Source organism: Podarcis tiliguerta, assembly GCF_965153285.1.
Source record: "Podarcis tiliguerta genome assembly, chromosome: 16".
Taxonomy (NCBI): Eukaryota; Metazoa; Chordata; class Lepidosauria; order Squamata; family Lacertidae; genus Podarcis; species Podarcis tiliguerta.
The window spans coordinates 5,867,220-5,886,804 of record NC_139549.1 but is presented as its reverse complement, the minus strand read 5'-3'; the positions used below and the strand labels follow the sequence as shown (position 1 = coordinate 5,886,804).

Sequence of the window (19,585 nt, the reverse complement as noted above, 5' to 3'; positions counted from 1 at the left end):
CAACAACAAGCTACCAGGTAAGGTGGCTATGCTCTGCCTCCATTGTTGAAAGCAGTACAGTGGTACCTTGGTTTTGGAACATAATCCATTCTGGAAAAACATTCGGCTTCCGAAATGTTCAAAAACCGAAGCATTTACTTTCCGGAAGCATTTACTTACAGAAAACTCAATACAAAAGCCATGTGGTACGTTTGACTTCTGAAAAGCATTCAAAAACTGAAGCAGTTACCTCTGGGTTTCCAGCTCTCGAAAACCGAAACATTCGACTTCCGAGACATTCAAAAACTGAGGTACCACTGTAATACCAGTTGCTGGAAAGCACAGAAGGGGAAACTGTCCTTGTGTTCAGGTCCTGCTTGCAGTTTTTCCATTGAGGCACCTGGGAGGCCACTATAAGAACAAGAATTGGGCTAGGTGGCCCATTGACTTGAGCCAGCAGTCTCCTTATGTTCTTATTGGAATCTTGTTTCCAAGCTCTGTCCTAGGTCCCTGAAGATATATCTTCCCCAAAGTTCAAATATATTTCCCCCGTACCACGTTGCAAGGGTAATTTGTCATTTGCATCCCATCCCAAAGTGCTGGAATTTATGATTTCAGAGGAACAGATGTGAAAGGCTTTGGGACATGTACAAACCACCCATTAAGCTGTCAATTACATTGCTACAGAGTGGCGTGAAGAATTCACCAAGAGAAACCCACACGTTGTTCAGTACCTGGAGATAACCATCTCTCGTCAGTCAGCACAATTAATGCAAATCGTTGTGTCATTAAGGCCAGGCATTGGATGCCGCGAGAGCCAATGGACCTTCTCAGAACTCATCACCATTTCTGAAAGAGGGCATTGGGAGATGCTATAAAAGGTCCTTTATCTCAAGCTCTTCTCATTCGCTCAGACACCTGACTTGACCAACGCTTGACTCGGTGATCAATAGGTGAGTAGGAGGACCTGCTAGCTATTACTGGGTCTATCAGATGCAGGGAGAAGCATTCTTAGAAGTTCAAAACCCTGGAGATGCTGTGGATTTTCAGTGGCTAAAGGAAGACCTTCTTCACACAGTGCATAGTTAAACTATGGAATTAGATATTATTTATTATTATTATTAGGGACGCGGGTGGCACTGTGGGTTAAACCACAGAGCCTAGGACTTGCCGCTCGGAAGGTCGGCGTTTCGAATCCCCACGATGGGGTGAGCTCCCGTTGCTCGGTCCCTGCTCCTGCCAACCTAACAGTTCGAAAGCACATCAAAGTGCAAGTAGATAAATAGGTACCACTCTGGTGGGAAGGTAAACGGCTTTTCCGTGCGCTGCTCTGGTTCGCCAGAAGCAGCTTAGTCATGCTGACCACATGACCTGGAAGCTGTACGCCGTATCCCTCGGCCAGTAAAGCCAGATGAGCGCCGCAACCCCAGAGTCGGCCACGACTGGACCTAATGGTCAGGGGTCCCTTTACCTTATTATTATTATTATTTATATACCGCCCTTCATCCGAAGATCTCACAACATAAAAATACAGGATAAAAGCACAAGAAGTCGTGGTGGTCACCAACTTGGATGACTTTAAAGGGGGATTAGATAAACTCATGGAGGAAAAGGCTATCAGTGCCTACTAGCCACAATAACGATGTTCTCTTTGAGGCAGTATACTTCTGGATATCACTTGCTGCAAATCACAGGTGGGGAGAGCACTCTTGTACTCAACATTTGACTGCAAGCCTCCCATGGGCATCAGGATGGCCACTATGTGAATAGTAGAACTTTTCTTATGTTCAAATCAGTGAGTGAGTGAGTGTTTAGCTCCATGCCCTGCCTGTGGTCTTCCTGCTTGAATTTGATTGGCCACCATGAGAACAGGATGATGGACCAGATGACCTGATCCAGCAGGTCTCCACTGTATGTGGTGCATTTGCTCCATCACGGAGCAATTCTTCTAGCAGCCCAGGTAGCTGTAGCTGATCAGACCATTGGTCCATCTTGACTACTAGCAGCGGCATTCCAAGGTGTCAGGCAAAACTTTATCCCAAGTTTCCACAAACCGGTGGGCTACCGATGTTTTGAACTACAAGACTCACCATTCCTGATCATTGGCCAGGCTGACTAATGGGATTGATGGGAGCTGTAGTCCAAACATTTTCCCCAAGCTGGGGAAAAGACTGGTCTGTCCTTTCAATTGGAAACTTCAATTGTGAAACCTTCTACTTGCAAAGCATTTGAGGTCCTGCCAACAGATAGTCCTTCATAAGGGACATAGAGCTATTCAGTGCTTTGATCAGATCATATATTTGCATAGACATACAGTCATACCTCGAGTTGCATTTGCTTCACATTGTATTTTTTCAGGCTAAGAACGCGGCAAACCCGGAAGTGTTTGCTTCCGAGTTTGCCACATTGCACATGCGCAGGAGCAATCTGTGTGCTTCGTGCACACACACACACAGAAGCAGTGCTCCACTAACGGACTTTTCAGGGTGCGAACGGCACCCCGGAATGGATTGCATCTATTAGTAGAGGTACCACTGTATATGGAGGAACCTTTGTGTAATTTATTTGAATTTTTAGGATATGCACATCATAGAATTGTAGAGTTGGAAGGTACACCAAGGGTCATCTTGTCCAATCTCCTCCAAGGCAGGAATAAAAACATAGAAACATCAGAACATAGGAAGCTGGAAATACAAGATGCTTCCTTCCATGGAATCAGACCATTGGACAATATAGCTCAGTATTGCCTACACTGATTGGCAGTAGCTCTCTGGGGTTTTGTGCAAGCATCTCTCACTGTTCTACCAGGAGATGCCAGAGATTGAAATGGGGACCTTTGGCATGTCAAGCAGATGCACTGAGCTACAGCTCAGGTCCTGATATCTCTTAGTATATGTATAGATATAGGTTTCTCTGGGAGGATTAGGTTGGTGGTGGCAGAGAATACCTATAAATGTTTGTGTTGTTTGTAGGAAATCCCATAGCATAACATAAATCTGAATTCCTCACAGACCTTTTTCCTCCAGTCATTCCTGGAATTCAGTTTGCATCAGCCCAAGTGACCCCGGCAAATGGTCAGGGAGCATGTTTAATCATAACCCAGCAACTTCTGGAGGACCGCCAAATCCCTTTGACTTCAAAGGTTCTGCTGTCTTTGAGCCCCCAAATGATGTCAATCTCTATCTCTTTCTCTCTTCCCCAAGGGTTATCCAATCCACAGAAAAGATGAGCCAACAACAACAACAAAGAGGAAGCTGCTGCTGTTGTGGTGGTAGAGGCTGTGGGTGCTGCGGTGGCAGCCGCAGTGGCGGAGGATGTTGCGGTGGCAGCCGCAGTGGTGGAGGATGTTGTGGTGGCAGCCGCAGTGTGGTTTCCTCTCAGCAGAGTCAGAGCAGCGGTGGATGTTGTGGTGGCAGTAGCGGTGGCAGCAGAGGTGGTGGATGCTGTGGCGGTAGCAGCGGCGGCGGATGTTGTGGTGGCAGCAGCGGTGGCGGATGTTGTGGTGGACAACAAAGTCAACAGAAAGTCTTCCCCCAGAAGCTGAAGTAGATGCCTTCAAGGATAGTTGAAATACTCAATTATTATCACCACTTCTTGCATGTTCCCTTTCCTTCTTGCAAACCATAATTGGCTAAATGTGAATAATGTAAATGTTCAGACTTCTTTATTGAAAACTCATTAAAATTTCTTGCAAACCAAGAAATCTGTGTGGTTGAGTTTTTCTGCTCCTCTAACTATATGTTTATGCCCAAGATGTACTCATGGTGCATTGGTTCCTACCCTTTAACCATGGGCTTCATTGACAGTAGGAAGCAGCAATGTTTTTAAGTACCAGTTGCATGGAGCCACAGGTCCTGCTTGCAGGGTTGCCATAGGTATCTAGTTGGGCAGTGCAAGATCAGAATATTGGTCTGCATGGGACAGCAGGCTCTTCTCATGTTCTTATGACACTCTACCCTGGGTAACAGCAGTTAAAGTGTTTATTCCAGAGATGAGTAGATTAATGGAATTTGTCATGATCCCAGAATCCATCAGTGACCAGACCACCAAGCTAAAGGATATAACTGTCGAACCTTAGCTCTGTCTAAGGAACTGAACTGAGTTTCTGACTCTGAGATGGATCAGGGTCCCAATAAACCTGAGACTGGCAGGTGGGAGCCCACCAAATAGATCCTACAGCACCAGGACTAATACCAGGGGTCACCAATGTGGTGGCCTCCATATGCCTTAGACTACATCTCTCATCATTCCTAACTATTGGCCATGCCAGTTGGTGCTGTTGGGGGTTGTGGTCCCCAACACCTGAAGAGCACTATATTGGTTATCCTTGGCCTATAGGGAACCAATAGTGACAAAAACAAACCCCTGTATTGCAGTACAGAATAATCTGCTCAAATACAGCCGCAACACATGGCTAATGAATATAGTAAATGTATTATTACTAGTAGTAGAATGTCGTCCAAAATTCATCAACTTCAAAATACAGTGGTACCTTGGTACAGTGGTTACATACGCTTCAGGTTACAGACTCCGCTAACCCAGAAATATTACCTCGGGTTAAGAACTTTGCTTCAGAATGAGAACAGAAATTGCATGCCGGCGGTGCAGCAGCAGCAGGAGGCCCCATTAGCTAAAGTGGTGCTTCAGGTTAAGAACAGTTTCAGGTTAAGAACAGACCTCCAGAACAAATTAAGTGTTTAACCCGAGGTACCACTGTAATATATATATCAGTCCATAACCAAGTAGTAGTCAATGAAATGAATTGCTGGCGGGGAACACCACAAAACCTTTCAATGGATGATGTCCAAGACAGTATATCCAGATTGAATCAACTGTTTCAGATAGAATATCCATACAGATAAATGTAATACTTGTGGATAAGAGCTCACTAACCCATTCATGCCAAAGTCTTGTCTCTTTAACACTCTTGTTCTCCAACTGTGGGAGACATTTAGGTGAAGTGAACTGGAAAGAAGAGGCTACCAAGGCCCTTGGTTCAATTCCAACTATGCTTGGAGTCTGTTGTGCACTAAAGGGGGGGGGATTTGCTTTGCCCCCTGAACTCCTCCATAAGTCCAGGGGGGGGAAGAATTATAGCCCCCACCCTCCTCTAACCTCAGTGGAAGCTACTGCATTAGGTCAAATGGCCCACTGCTTCAACCATCTCAGTTTTGGTTTTTTTTAAAAAAAATATTTTTATTAAGGTTTTCAGATAAAAGAAAGAAAAAAAAGAGAAAAATACAAAAATAAAAACAATTCAATTTCCATGATATTTCTTACATTTGCTTGTTTCCCGGACTTCCCCACACCTCCCTCTCTGTATTCCAATTCCATTGTTTAGTCGGCAAATCCCTTCCCTCTACCTTATCCTTATCTTTATCTTAGTATATTATACCTTTGGTTTTTCGTCTTTTAACCATCCATTTTTCCATATTCCTTCACCACATTATTACTAATAACCCTTTAACTTCAATCCAACATCATTCTAACATTCATTAATTTTATAGTGTTTTTGTCAATAGTCTTTAAATTTCTTCCAATCTTCCTCCACCAGCTCTTCTCCCTGGTCTTGGATTCTGCCGCTCATTTCCGCCAATTCCATGTAGTCCATCAACAACCTCAGTTTGTCCTCAGCCAGCCTCCATCTGCCTATTTACAACAAGTCCAGGGGGCGTTCACACACCTTGTGAGCATCCTCAGTCTCAGTGTTGTCCTTGCAGAACTCAGACAAGAAGAGGATGACGAGAAAACTAGGATGAGTTGGCCATGGTTCTCATTGACTCTTGCCACACTTTCGCAAATAAAACAATGTTTTTGTCTCAAATACACTTCATTAAATTGCAGTTATATTTTTGAGCTAATCGGACTGTGAGATAATTGTTGGAAACACATGTCAGTGGCTTCCTTTATTTCTAAGATCCATATCAGGAAAGACACCCCACGCAACTGTGTCATGAGTGCTCTAGACATTGCACAAAGTGTAAAATATCTATACAGCAGTCAGCACACAATGGGTGCATGAGTCCTCAAATATACTAGAAAATTACACAAATTGTAAGAAGCTTTCAACAGGCTTTGAAAATATGTTAACCATTTTAACCTTTCATATGTTAACATATGAAGCAAGCAAACAGCACCCTCACCCACCATCCTTTGTTACATATACACTTGAACTGTTGATCAGAACAAAGTACATTTGTCAATTATCCAGAAATCTTATTGATTTCTCTAACTAGATAGATAGATAGATATAGATAGATGATGATAGATAGATAGATAGATAGATAGATAGATAGATAGATGATAGATGATGATAGATAGATAGAGAGAGAGAGAGAGAGAGAGAGAGAGAGAGATGATAGATAGATAGATAGATGATAGATAGATAGATGATAGATAGATAGATATAGATAATGATGATGATGATGATAGATAGATAGATAGATAGATTAGATAGATGATAGATGATAGATGATAGATGATAGATGATAGATGATAGATGATAGATGATAGATGATAGATAGATTAGATAGATTAGATAGATAGATAGATAGATAGATGATAGAGATAGAGAGAGATAGAGATAGATAGATGATAGATGATAGATGATAGATAGATAGAGATGATGATAGATAGATAGATAGATAGATGATAGATGATAGATGATAGATGATAGATAGATGATAGATAGATAGATGATAGATGATAGATGATAGATGATAGATAGATAGATAGATAGATAGATGATAGATAGATAGATAGATGATAGATAGTTGATAGATAGATGATAGATAGATAGATAGATAGATAGATGATAGATAGATAGATAGATAGATAGATGATAAATAGATAGATAGATGATAGATAGATGATAGATATAGATAGATATAGATAGTTAGAGATAGATCGATAGATAGTCTCATTATTGTCTGTCCTGAATCCTCCAACATTCAGCTCCTTGGCATGCCCAATTGTTCTAGAAAATTATGTCTAGACTCATTTTTCAAACTGTGCTGAATGTTATACATCTCTGTCAGGACACACAAGAGCAGTGGTTCCCAACCTTTTTTTGGCCTTGCTCTACCTAAAAGGTAAAAGGACCACTGACCGTTAGGTCCAGTCATGACCGACTCTGGGGTTGCGGCGCTCATCTCACTTTACTGGCCGAGGGAGCCGGTGTTTGTCCACAGACAGCTTCCGGGTCACGTGGCCAGCATGACTAAGCCGCTTCTGGCGAATCAGAGAAGTGCACAGAAACGGTGTTTACCTTCCCGCCAGAGCGGTACCTATTTATCTGCTTGCACTTTGATGTGCTTTCGAACTGCTAGGTTGGCAGGAGCAGGGACCGAGCAACGGGAGCTCACCCCGTCACGGAGATTTGAACCGCCGACCTACTGATCGGCAAGTCCTAGGCTCTGTGGTTTAACCCACAGCGCCACCCACGTCCCTCTTGCCCTACCTAAGCATCTCTAAAATCCTGATGTCCACCCCCATGACATATAATTCTTATTATTCAAAAAGAGAACTCCTATTCATGGAGGAAGCCTAAAAGGCCGTTAACTGTGAATAACTCATTCTCAAATTGCCCCACTCAAAAATCAATTTGCCCCCCTGTGGGGCGTGTGCCCCACATTTGGGACCACAGCACTAGAGTGTGTCGTTTTAATGGGTGAAACAGAAATTTTGCGAATTTCTTCAGTGAGCTTCCTTAAGATATACTTACAAATAATCTCCTATTATTTTCATGATTAGACAACCTTTAGCTTCATAAATCTACATTTGACTAAAAAGGACACACATACACTGCATTTGGAAAACACAATCATTTTAATTTTACCTTTTGAAAATGTCAGGCAATGCTATAAAAAAATAGTTTCTCTGCATAAAACTTATCCTACTATGCATACAACATTACATTGTAATCATAAAACATTAGAAAGTAATGACATCAGTTAATAAGAAGTTTAAACAAGAAAATTAATCAAGCCTTGCTTTGCTTCATTCTTGTACATCAATGTGATGCCGTCCTCATGTTTCTCATGTGTGTTCACCCTGCTTGCTGCTTCTGTGACTTGTTTTCACAAACCTCTCCGTAGACTAAGCATGACAGAGCCATTGTGGAACTTGCATGGGGTTGTCAGTAAACTGCTGTATTTCCTTTGTAGTAAGTCTGCATGTTATAGGAGGTTCATATACTCTTTCAGACCAATATCTCTGCTACAACAGGAATGAAGCACTGAGATTGATGAGAAGTCTCTTCCTCAGACGTACAGAAAGAATGTCATCATCTCTGCCCCTCAAGTCAATGATATTTCAGAGCTCTCCTTTCCTCACTGTCATATGAGTGACAAGAGTGCCTGGATTATAATTTCACTGAATGCACCGAATTCCAGACCATCCTAGTGTCCCTGTTTTCCAGTGACAGTCCTGGAAAAGCTGTCCAAGACGTTTTCTTGTCTGTATGGCCTTTGTGATCCAATACCTGTACGCTTGATCAATAGACACATCCTTTATGACATTGTCACTAAGAAAAGTAAGATGTTGTCAAACTGATAGTTGGGTAATGAAGGATCAGTTTTAAGTTCTGCAGTGGTGTCTAGCATCTTGTCAATGTGACCTGACCACTTGCTGTTAGGCAAAGTCTTCCTGTCAACTGATGTGATCAAGTGTCACAGGAATAACGTGTTTGTCTGGAGGACTGACAACAAGATTCTCTACCATTACGTTACATCCTCCAATATATATATGAAGCTTACATGAAACTTAGGTGAAAAGTGGACTTGGCAATAGTGGATGAATCCACTGGATCAAAACACCTCCCACAAGCTATGTGCAAAGAAGCTGAGTCTTGTGGCAGCTTCAAGACAAAACCACCTACCGCTTCCTCCTCTTGTTCCAACCCATCCTGAACTCCCCCTACCTCTGACTCTGGCCTCCCAACCATCACAGTTCCCCACAAAACACAGGACTCCTCTCCTGGGTCAGATTCCATCTCCCTTCCATGGTGCACACTTCTCAGAGTCCTGCCAGTCCCTGACACTAAGTATGTCAAAGCCTTGGTCCATCAGCCTCAGTTTTGTCTATACTGTTGCAGTGGATCTCCAATGGTTTAGAGAGCACCTCCTTGATCTACTTGGAGGTGCCAGAAGGTGCCAGGTGTTCTAACACTGAACTACATTCCTTCTCCTTGGTTGACATTCAACAGGCTTGTCACCATATCATGTTCTTATGATGTGTCTTATGGCTGGAAGCCTCACCTGAATCTTACATTGCATAACCAATGATCGCTCAAGTTGGCTGCCTCACCAAGGGTTCTGCTGATGAATTGACACCTAAACCATCAGGACTTTTATAAGTAATGTTTGAAGTTGATAGCATCCTACAGAGAACTGTGTGGGCATGATAATTGCTTAGGATGTGACTACTCTTCTCGTAATCGGCAGGAGGTGGTGGATTTGAGATAGGAAAATAATCTGGGTGGAATATACAGGTCAACCATGGGATAGCTTCATTCATACGCTGCATTCAGTAGGTCTTCCTCCCTTGCTTAGTGAATCAAAACCATCCAGTGCTTTGATTTGTTTCAGCTCATTTTCCATGGTAATCTTCAGGAAAGTGGTGGAAATCATCTAGGAAGCTGGGCTAGGAGAAATCAGGGCATTCCCCTAACCAATTCTCAAATTCCCCATCATATGGAATCAGAACAATCGAAGAGTTCATCTGGATCAGACCAATGCCCTGCCTAGTCCAGTATCATGTTCTGACCCCCCCCCTCTGCAAAGGAGAGATGATTCCCCCTTTCCAGAATTCCCTCAAGGAAGGCCACCAGGTGGAGATGGGTTAAGCAGCTAAATCCCTTCTATTTCAGTCTTGCTGGTATAATTTTGTCCATCCCATCCTGTTTTGTGCAGAATGTTATGGTGGCCGTCAGAGGTTCAACTACCTTTCCCATCAGCCCACACCCAGTACAGGAAACAATCAGAAATGATGAGATTTGTAGTCCATCAATATTTTGAAGGTTCCAAGTTTTCTGCCTGTGTCCTAGACACATGTCCCAACCAATTGGGGATCACATATTAAATGTGCAGAGATGGGTGTGAAGGAATTGGGTGCCCATGGCCATCCAGATGTTGTTAAACTCCAGCTGCAACGAGTCCCAGCACAGATGCTCAATGGTCAAGTATGATGGGTACTGTAGTCCAGTAACATCTGGAGGCCATTTGTGCCCTACATCTGCTTAAAATGTGCTGTGACCTGGTGGTTTTGCCTACCTCATAGCAATAATCACAACTGGTTAGATATTGGGGCAATCCTCTGTTTTGTTCTGGCCCTGCAACTGATCTCCTTCACTGATTTTACTTGACTCTGTTATTATGGCCATCGCATAATCTGCCCCAGGGCAGGTGGTGAAATATAAATACAAACAAGTCAACAACGGATAAGCAAATGTCATTCAAAGGGTGAGTTCATCTGCCTGCTACAAGAAGTGCATATTTTAAGGAAAAATTAAACTGCTGATGACTTTGCATTAGGATTAAAAATAAATAAATAAATCACAAACTGGTGTGGAAGCTTAATATTGGAAATATATGAAAGGAAGAGAAACTGAAACTGAGATTTGCCCAGCCCTAGTGAGCACAGATTTAAACCCTGGCTTCTTCCCTCCACAAATAATCCTAAGAGCAATTTGTTCAGGGTGCTGGGAGTTGAAATTCTGTGAAGTTGGAAGGTAGACGTCCAACGATTATTTGGCGGAAGCCGTGTATTTTAAATGTGCTTCAAATGTACGGTGTGTAGTCAGAAACTTTGGCCAACCAGTTGCCTATGGGGAAATCACAAGCAGGACACAGAATCATAGAATTGTAGAATTGGAAGGAATATCAAGGATTATCTAGTTCAACCCCTTGCAATGCAGGGCAAGTGTTAAATGAGATAAAATTGTGCTTCATTTGAATTTTCAAAATTGAACAGCAATTGAAATTGACCAATTTGTACGCCGCCATCAATAACACATGGAACTCAGCTAAGATTTGACATGCATTTTATTGTTGTAAAGACACGAGAAATTAAGCTACGTCATTCGTCAGAGTACACCCAGCTGCTGAATGCACCATTATGAGATAGAAAGGATTTGAGGTTGAAGGAGATTCAGCAGGCATGAATGGCTTGGCTTCATTTTGTTTTCACCAGGCCTGATGGTAATGATAGACCAGGCTTGCTACTTCTCTTTGGATCAAGCACAGCTCCGATTCCAGTGCTGTTCCTCTGGTGGTGGGTTGGAATCATGAAACTCAAACATCAAGAGGCTAAGTTTTATAGGATATGCAGTGAAATTCCCACTAGGGATGGTCTGGGCTAAATTCGCAACCATGTGGAACCAGATTTTTAAAACGATCTCTTCCACTATTTTAAATTTAGTCTACATGCCTTTTTCTTTCTTTAAAGTATGTTCTTCTCATTCACTTAAAGACTGAAAAAAGGGCCCCACCTAGACTGGAGCTGTGCATTTTAAAAATAGGCTGGATGGTCCATTTTCTGGATTGATTGATTGATTGATTGATTGATTGATTGATTTATCTTTAAGGCCACCCAATCAGTCCTCCCTGGGGTATTAATGACAATCGTTAAGGACATTTGCATGTCCCCTCCCCTCTTGTTGGAATCCATCTGTCCTGAGAGACAATTTAGTGCACCTCTGAGGGTGAAGTCGAACCACTAGGAAATCACAGCGCATGTTGTGGCTGTAGAGACCACTGATTCACAACTGCTGCCTCCCGTTTGGTTTTTGCTGCTGTGGCAGCATCAAAGGGTGATCTCTGGGGAGCAAGCCGTGGCCATATATATGGAGGTCCTGGGCTACCCAGATGATAAGAACCCCCTTTCTGCCTTGCTGATGTGATCCAAAGAGGGGGAAAGAGCATTTCATGTGGCCCCTGTTTGGTGCAGGAGTTGTGGGAATGAGGTGAGGAAGACACTAGTATCTAACCTTCTTAAGGACTCCACTCCATATTTGTGTAGGATTTCTTCTCCTGATGATAACCCGCAAGGCAGCAGGAATGGCTTTTTCCTCACGGTTTACTCCCAAAGCCTTTCTCACAAATGAGCATAACCACAAGGCAGGGAGATTTGGATCACAGTTTTCTTTCTTCTAGATGAACTACCTTGATGAGCCCCATCTGCCCCTATGCCGCTGTATAAGACAGTAATATAAAAATATCTGAGCAACTGACAGTAAATGATTACAAACAAGCAACAGCCCCAAAGACTCGATGCCCATTCAGTACGTTGAACACTGAGATAGATGTACCATGGTCTGACTCTGTAGCAAACATCCTCCTGCGCAAACCAGCTCTTTACTCAAGAATACCTGGACTGAAATCTCACTTGATTTTTAGGTAAAGGGACGCCTGACCATTAGGTCCAGTCGTGGCCGACTCTGGGGACCACAGCACTGTGGCAGAGCAGTAATATTAAGGTAGCTCAGTGGCAGAGCATCAACTCTGCATGCACAGGTAAAATCTGCAGCCTCTTTAAGGTAAAGGTAAAGGGACGCCTGACCATTAGGTCCAGTCGTGGCCGACTCTGGGGTTGCGGTGCTCATCTCGCTTTATTGGCCGAGGGAGCCGGCGTACAGCTTCCGGGTCATGTGGCCAGCATGACTAAGCGGCTTCTGGCGAAACAGAGCAGCACACGGAAACGCCGTTTACCTTCCCGCTGGAGTGGTACCTATTTATCTACTTGCACTTTGAGGTGCTTTCGAACTGCTAGGTTGGCAGGAGCAGGGACTGTGAAACAGGAGCTCACCCCATTGCAGGGATTTGAACCGCCAACCTTCTGATCGGCAAGCTCTTGGCTCTGTGGTTTAACCCGTGGCGCCACCTGCGTCCCTCTAGCGCTTAAAATGACACCCTGTCTACAACACTGCAGACTCACTTGATGTAAGACTATTCCTTATGTTCTATATTGCGATCAAGGCCCAGCGGCAGAGCATCTTGGTTCCTGCAGAAGGTCAAACAACGCTTCCAGGTAATTCTAGGAGAGACTCACTGCCAGAGACCCTCAAGAGCAGCTGCCAGTCCATGTGGATGGGGCTAGATGGTGAAGTCAGGTGTCACATCCTGACACAAGGAACCCACAGACACAGGTGCATAACATACTCGAGTGTAACGGAAGATAGCAATCTCATGTAGGGATGAGTCAAAACTCAGATGCAAGATGGTGGGAAGTTAAGGAAATCTGAGGTCAAGGGTGCGTCAAAAGCTCTATCAGAATGCCAGTGGTTTCTGAGATGGAATGCCTGGAGATGGTATAAAAAGCTCTTTTGTTCCAAGGGTTCCTCATTCGCTCGACAACACTTGACTTGACAACAACGTCTTCTCAGTGATCGACAGGGTAAGTGTTTTCTCTGGACTGTCAATGGATCTGTCATTCTTCAAATCTAATTGAGTAGGACCAATAGCTGTCCAGATTTGCAACCGGAGAGGTTAATGGCTGCTGGTAACAATGACTATGTTCTATTTCCACAGGAGGGATGCGGGTGGCGCTGTGGGTAAAAGCCTCAGCGCCTAGGGCTTGCCGATAGAAAGGTCAGCGGTTCGAATCCCCGCGGCGGAGTGCGCTCCCGTTGCTCGGTCCCAGCGCCTGCCAACCTAGCAGTTCGAAAGCACCCCCGGGGGCAAGTAGATAAATAGGGACCACTTACTAGCGGGAAGGTAAACGGCGTTCCGTGTGCGGCTCTGGCTCGCCAGAGCAGCTTCGTCACGCTGGCCACGTGACCCAGAAGTGTCTCCGGACAGTGCTGGCCCCCGGCCTCTTGAGTGAGATGGGCGCACAACCCTAGAGTCTGTCAAGACTGGCCCGTACGGGCAGGGGTACCTTTACCTTTACCTTTACTTCCACTGGTGAAGGCTTAGGCCACCTTTGGCATAATGCAGCAGGGCTATCCTGACATTCTTAGAGGATCAGGCAAATTCACTGACAGTGAGCTTATCAATGGCTATGATGGCTATGTCTGGAGCATTGCACCTCTGAGCATCAGTTACTGGAAATCACAAGTGCACAGACTGTTGCTGAACTCAGGACTGGTTTATTGAGGCATCTGGTTGGCCAGTATGAGAACAGGAAGTTGGCCTTGTTGGGTCGTTGTCAGGATCCAGTAGGTTCTTTATTTGTTCTCATGATGATATTTTACTGAACCGAATTCACGATGCTTGTGATAACTCAGAAACTCATTAACAACTTTAGATACTTGGGCTCCCAACTTTCATCTTCCAAAGCTAGCCTGACCAAAGGTAAAGGGTGATGGGATTTCTATTCCATTCTGATGCAATGGCTGCTGTAAACGATAGTGGTGGGATGAGCCTGATGAAACTCATCCTTTAGCAAGGAAGGGGAAGAGACCCTCATCTCTCCCCCTGCTGCAGCCTGATGGAATTCCTGGTGATGTGCTGAACCTCTGAATGGCCTTTATCTTGATTAGATTGTTGGGTTCATATAGCTCAGTGCTGCCTATTCTAATGGGCAGCAACTCTCCATGGTTTCAGCCTGGATCTTCTCCCAACCCTTCCTGGAGGATCCAGGGATTGAACCTGGGACCTTCTGCATGCAAAGCCAATGCTCTACTTCTGAGCCACAGTCCTCCTCCATAGGAACAAACAAAGTTGCCTTGTATGGAGCCAGAGCATTGGCTACCAATTGCTCAATGTTGTCTACCTTGATTGGTAGCTCAGTGCTGCCTATCCCAACTTGCAACAGTTCTCCAGGGTTTCAGACTGGATCTTCTCCCAACCCTTCCCAGAGGATCCTTGGATTGAACCTGAGACCTTCTGCTTGCAAAGCTAATGCTCTACTTCTGAGCCACAGTCCTCATCCATAGAAAGGAACATACAAAGTTGCTTTGTATTGAGTCAGACCATTGGCTAGCAACTCAATGTTGTCCGTCTTAACTGGTACAGGCTCTGCAGAACCAGCCCTGTCTAATTGAACCTGTGGCCTTTTTCTGCATGCAAAGCAATTGTGCTACCCACAGAGCTATTGGGCCATTCCCCCTCTTAGTCAAACTGTTGGTCTATCTCACCTAGCTTTCTTCCTTTGACCAGCTGTGGTTGTCCATGAGACTTAGGCAGTGGCAAATCTACAATGGAGATGCTAATTTTTTGAACTGAGCAGGGCTTTGATGTAGAAAGCATGTGTTTTACTGCTGAGTATTGGGATTTCTCAATTGACATAGCATTTTGCAAGAGCTTGACTACTGTCTATAATTGGCTGTAAAATCAGGATTTAGCTGAAAATTTAGTGGGTTTTTTATGGCATTTCTTTAAACTGTGTGTTAGATTGGCTGGACTGGAGCAGGGACAAAGAACCTTAAGCCCTGTTTGACTCCAACTCCCACCAACCACAGTCAGTATGGCCAATGGTCAGGGATGATGGGAGTTGTAGTTCAGCCATTTTCTTGGACTCCAGCTCCTATCAGTCCCTGCTAGAATTACCAAAAGTCATGTGTGGTGAGAGTAGGAATCTGGAAGTTCATAGGTTCCTCAACTCTCATGGAATTTTAAAAGTGGTGTGTGTCATTCTACAAGAAACGAAACAGTACAAGAGGTGGGTTGCACACACAAAATCCAGCCTTGAATCAGACTAAATTGTTTCCACATACTAAGAGTAATCACACAATAGGGGGCTTAATCCTAGACAGGAAGGAGTGGTCCTCTTTCAGGGATACAGAATGGGTATCCTGGGATAGTCTTGTTGCACTGCAGAACAACATATGGAGGATATTTTACAGAATACCCCAAAAGCTGCTCCCTTGGATAAAATGGATCAAAAAATGATGTTGGTCTTTCTCTTTCTCTCCCTCCAGAAGTTTTCAAAGCCATAGCAAAGATGAGCCAACAACAACAACTACAACTGGGAGGAGGTGGCTGCTGTGGTGGTGGTGGCCGTGGAGGCGGTTGCTGTTGTGGAGGCAGAGGTGGAGGAGGACGAGGTGGCTGCTGTTGTGGTGGCCGTGGAGGCGGTGGCTGTTGTGGCGGCAGAGGTGGAGGAGGACGAGGTGGCTGCTGTTGTGGTGGCCGTGGAGGCGGAGGCGGTTGCTGTTGTGGAGGCAGAGGCGGAGGAGGACGAGGGGGCTGCTGTTGTGGTGGCCGTGGAGGCGGCGGCTGTTGCTGCAGCGGCAGAGGTGGTGGTGGATTATCTCAACAAAGCCAGATGAGTGGTGGTGGAGGTGGATCTTCTCAAGGCGGAAGCAGCAGCGGAAGCAGCGGTGGGTGTTGTGGTAGATGAAGTTGATGTCCCCAGAAACAGCTGAAATCTCAACCCACAATGACCACCACCTCTTGAAGATATCTTCTTGTAAAACAAACGGTTGCTGTCTTTTCCAGATGATGAGCCAGACCTTCCTCTGGCATGGAGAACATCAGTCTTTCATTTTCCTGCTATGACTACCTCTTTAAAGGCATTAAAAACTTCTTTCCTGCAAGCCTTTCAGTGTCATGGTGTTCTTTTCCTATCTTCACTTCTCCATACACACATAACGTTCCTACTCTTCACCCACATTGTCCTCTCTGCTCCCAAGCTCTGCAGGTAGTCCTTACGCAGAACTTATGGAAGATGCTGGGGATTGAACCTGAGACCTTCTTTGTGAAGAAGGTTCCCTACCCCTGATTTAGGAGTCCTCCCAAAATAGGAAGCCACCTAGATAATCTTGCCCACTATGGCGTACTGTGACTGGCTGCATCTCTCCAGGGCCTCAAAAAGAGGAAGATATTCCCCATCCTTTCCCACGTGATCTCTTTTCAATTGGAGATGCTGTTGGCTGAACTTGGTATCCTTCTTCCATTATTGAGCTAGAATGATGGACCTACTAATAATAATAATAATAATAATATTTTTTTTATTTATACCCCGCCCTCCCGAGCCAAGGCCGGGCTCAGAGCGGCTTACAAGCAATAATAAAAACAAGATGAATGATTACAACTTAAAAACAAAAGTAAAATACAACATTAAAATAATGGAACATTAAAATATTAAAATGTAGCCTCATCGCAGGAGGAGAAGGAAAAGAAAAAAGAAAGAGAGGGAGGGAGGGAATCAAATTGGCTCCAAGCCGAAGGCCAGGCGGAACAACTCTGTCTTACAGGCCCTGTGGAAAGAAATCAGATCCTGTAGGGCCCTGGTCTCATGAGGCAGAGCGTTCCACCAGGCTGGAGCCAGAGTTGAAAAGGCCCTGGCTCTGGTTGAAGCCAATCTAACTTCCTTAGGGCCTGGGACCACTAGGGTGTTGTTATTTATGGACCTTGAGGCTCTCCGTGGGGCATACCAGGAGAGGCGGTCCCGTAGGTATGAGGGTCCTGGGCCGTGAAGGGCTTTAAAGGTCAAAAGCAGCACCTTAAATCTGACCCTGTACTCCACCGGGAGCCAGTGCAGCTTGAAAAGCACTGGGTGAATATGCTCCCATGGCAGAGACCCCGTGAGGAGCCTCGCTGCAGCATTCTGTACCCGCTGGAGTTTCTGGGACAGCTTCAAGGGCAGCCCTGTGTAGAGCGAATTACAGTAGTCAAGCCTGGAGATGAGCGTCGCATGGATCACTGTGGCCAGGTCGGGGCAGGAAAGGTAAGGGACCTACAGTCTCAGTATAAAAGAGCTTCCTATATTCTTCTTCCACGCTTGAATATGCAGGTGGCTTTTAAGAAAATATGATTTAAATTTGATCTCTTCAGTGAACGGTTCACTGTGTACCTATTATTTTAAATCCGTTCTTATTTCAGACAAAGACAGAGGTATTCTTTCAAATCTCCTCCCAACTTCCACCTTTCCTAAAAACACCCAAATGTGTCATATTGTCTAATTCCTTGCCAAATAGACATAACCTGCTATACACGATTATCACCTGACAAGAGAAGTCTGATTAGGAAAATATATAGATGAATGTCTAATGCTCTCCTTAGGGTTGTATATCATAGGAGCCGATTCTTAGGGGCCGTAGTGGCTTCTCCCTCCCTTGAAATATTTGAGGGGACTGGGCCCCCAAGAAGTTAATGGGCATTGCCATTCAAATGGTGTGTGCGCACTGTGTCATGTGATTGATTATGTGGGGTGTGGCTTAACTGGGCCCCCACAATACTTTATTCAAGTTGGCACCCCTGTTGCAGATGATTGGTCCATCTAGCTCAAGGTCCAGTTACACTGATTGGCAGCTGCATCTTTCTAGTGATTGGACCTAGCCCCTCCTTCATGCAAAACAGCAGTTTTACCAGTGAGTTACAGTCCTTCCTTTGGGTTGGACCTGTGGACTCAACTGGTTGTCATCAGATGGGCTTTGGGTCACATTGTATAAGAGTAAGGTATTTTACGTGTTTGTGAGTGTTTGTTCATTGAATGTATTTATAAGCGAGCTTTGGGGATAAGTCCTTCCAAGCGGGCTTCCAACAAAAACCAACAAACCAATTTCCCTGGTTCGATACCTGGCATTCCCAAAAACAAAAGAAGAATCATGATAGATCAGGCCAATGATGCATCTCATTCAATATCCCGTTTTCACAGCGCAAAACGCCAAGAGTAGACTCTCCAGGTGCCCCTATTTTCCAGGGACAGTTCTGGATTTACAGAAGCTGTCCCAGTTTTTTATTTGATCCCAGAATGTATGGCTTCTCTTAGGACATCCCTCTTCTCATTGGAGAAATTTTTGAAGGTATGGAGTTATCCAACCCCTGAGCCAAAGAGATAAGTCACTATACAACCTTTCTAAGACATCTGAAGGCAACCAGGCCTTCTCGGCAGTGGAGCATCCTCCCATCAGATGTCAAGGAAACAAACAACTACCTGACTTTTAGAAGACATCTGAAGGCAGTCCTGTTTAGGGAAGCTTTTAATGTTTGATATTTTATCGCTTTTTTATTCTGTTGGGAGCAGCCCGGAGTGGCTGGGGTAACCCAGCCAGATGGGTGGGATATAGATATTATATTATTATTATTATTATTATTATTATTATTATTATTATTATTACCACTGATAGTCCAATCCCCATGAGTTTGTCTAATCTCCTTTTAAAGTCATCCAAATCAGTGGCCATCACTGTAGAGATAAGAGATGCCACTACCGGAAATCCTGCAAACTGCAGTCAGCCCAGGATGCAATGGAAATGTGCATGGAGTACAGGATAGCTCAGTTGGCAGAGCATAAGACCCTTAATCTGACAGTCATGGGTTCAACCCCCATGTTAGGCAAACAATTCCTGTATTACAGGGGAATGGATTAGATGACCCTCCTAGTGCCTTCCAGTCCTACAATTCCATGAAAATGGTGAGTAATCAAATACACATTTGATGGTTCATTGTAACGATAACTGAATTTCCATGGAATGTGCATGAGCTCTGCCCACACCAAGTGATCTCATAAGAGAGAGAAACACCCCTGGTTTCCCCACCTTGGAACTCATATGGGGTGTGTCCAGCAATTATTGCCCAAGGACAACATGACCGAGACCCAAATGAATGGAGACATCGTCCCTTGCTTGGAAATTCTGTGTGCAATGCCATGAGTCAAAGCCAAGGTTGCACAGCTCCAACTAATTAAGAAAGAGATTGGTACAAAATTCAAACGAAAAGAA

General features: G+C 44.5%; 1 long non-coding RNA gene across 1 annotated transcript; it reads left to right on the top strand.

Moving 5' to 3' along the window:
* The first annotated feature begins 784 nt into the window (after positions 1 to 784).
* LOC310666235 lies at positions 785 to 3,682 on the top strand. The gene is made up of 2 exons (XR_014505791.1): positions 785 to 932; positions 3,183 to 3,682. It is a non-coding gene; the product is annotated as an uncharacterized lncRNA (long non-coding RNA).
* Positions 3,683 to 19,585: the final 15,903 nt, after the last annotated feature.